General features: G+C 38.9%; 1 non-coding gene across 1 annotated transcript; it reads right to left on the bottom strand.

Moving 5' to 3' along the window:
- Positions 1-1,259: 1,259 nt before the first annotated feature.
- Positions 1,260-1,368, bottom strand: LOC132315467 (small nucleolar RNA R71). Its single transcript, XR_009483660.1, has one exon. It is a non-coding gene; the product is annotated as a small nucleolar RNA R71 (small nucleolar RNA).
- Between the last annotated feature and the right edge of the window lie 505 nt (positions 1,369-1,873).

Below are 1,873 nucleotides of genomic sequence, written 5' to 3'. Positions count from 1 at the left end.
AGTAGTGGCTTTCTATAAATGTAAAACTTGGCCACCTCCTAAATTCATTCACAATTCTTCAAGCTTTGTTGGTTGTGGCGACTCCATCAAGGAAACCAACAACAAGTTTTTGGCGCCGTTGCCGGGGATTTTAAATTGGCAACGTCGAATTGTGAAATTCAATTAGGATTAGTACTCTTTTGATCGTGTCTTTACTTTCTTTTTATTTTCTGTTTTTGATTGCTTATTGAATTTGTTCTCCATTGACTAGGTGCATTGAGCAAGGAGCTAGCAAAGTAATTCCAAGCTAAGAAGCAAAGCAAAGCAAAGGAAAAATGCTTAAAATGAAAAATTGTTAAGTAAAATTGCTAAGCTAAGCTTTTAATTTTGGAGTTGAAGTGCTAAAGGACTATTGTGAGACCTTCTTACTCAATCTCCTTAGTTAAATCGGGGGCCCACGTGGAGGCATTTATTTGACATACATTGCATTTGAAAATTGTGGTTGTGAAGTTTAATTGCATTGTTGAGAAAGTTGCTTATTCGTGTTGCATTGTGCATGCATGGTCGTCGTTCATTGAGACCTACTCTTGTCCCTCTTGATTTGCATTTAGAATCCATTATTAGGAATCCAAGGGGAAGAGGAAGTTCACATAGAACCAATCTACCAATGGACGCTCTCAATGATGATCATGTTGAAGACCTTGGTCATATAAACCAACAAGGCATCCTTCATCCTAATGTGCAAAATGATAATATGCAAGTTCCATTAGACATGCCTAGGCCATACATTCATCAACCTCCTCAACAACAAGGCCAAATTCCAATGGGAATTCCAAGGCCAATGTATGCACCACAACCCCCCATCATTAATCAAACTCAATATAACCAAGGTGTCCATGTTGCACCTCAAGTTGCTAATCCACCACTCGCATTGAGAGATCACTATGTGCCTAATGAGTATAATGCACCCACATGCATTCAATTGCCACCATTTAGAGCACACCATTATGAGATTAAAGCACAAACTATCCAAATGCTACCTAACTTTCATGGACTTCCTAGTGAAGAACCTTACAAGCATTTGGATGAGTTTCTTGAAGTTTGTTCTACCGTTCGATACACGGACATGCCGGAAGAAGTTTTAAGGCTGAAACTTTTTCCATTCACCCTTAAAGATAAGGCGAAGTATTGGTTTAACAACCTTAGGCCTTTTTCTATAACTTCTTGGGCAGAAATGCAACAAGAATTTTTGAAAAAGTACTATCCGGTTTCGAAGACCAATGCTATGAGAACCGCCATTAGAGAATTCACACATGGGGAAGGAGAAACTTTCCACGAGGCATGGGAACGCTTCAATGAATTGCTTAGGAAGTGTCCTCACCATGACATGCCTAAATGGCAATTGGTCCAATTCTTTTTTGAAAGCTTATCGGACAATTATAAAGGCATGGTTGATGCTTCAATGGGAGGTTCTTATATAGACCGGCAAGAGGAAGACGTGTGGCGTCTTTATGAGAGCATGAGTGAAAACTCTTTGCATAGAACATTGTCATCTAGGAATGGTAGAAATTCTCAAGGTAGGAAAAGTGTTGGCTTGCATCAAGTTGACCACTCAAATGATATAACCGCCGAGATGAAGTCTTTATCTCAAAAGTTTGATCAATTGATCAATCAAACCTTGGCGAATCAAGTGTCTTCCTTTCCTAACCATTCTCCTAGAGCTCAAAATGAATCATGTATGACTTGTTCTAGTATTCTTCATTCTACTTCTAATTGTCCTCATGGACAAATTCAAAATGAACCCATTGAGCAAGTTAATGCAACATTTGTGAACCAAGGGAACAATCCTTATGGTAACCATTACAATCCCGGTTAGAGGAATCATCCTAATTTT

This window comes from Cornus florida, unplaced genomic scaffold (assembly GCF_030987335.1).
Source record: "Cornus florida cultivar Cherokee Brave unplaced genomic scaffold, ASM3098733v1 CherokeeBrave_3.0.0_Hap2_Chr06, whole genome shotgun sequence".
Classification (NCBI taxonomy): Eukaryota; Viridiplantae; Streptophyta; class Magnoliopsida; order Cornales; family Cornaceae; genus Cornus; species Cornus florida.
This window is presented reverse-complemented; position numbering and strand designations above follow the sequence as displayed.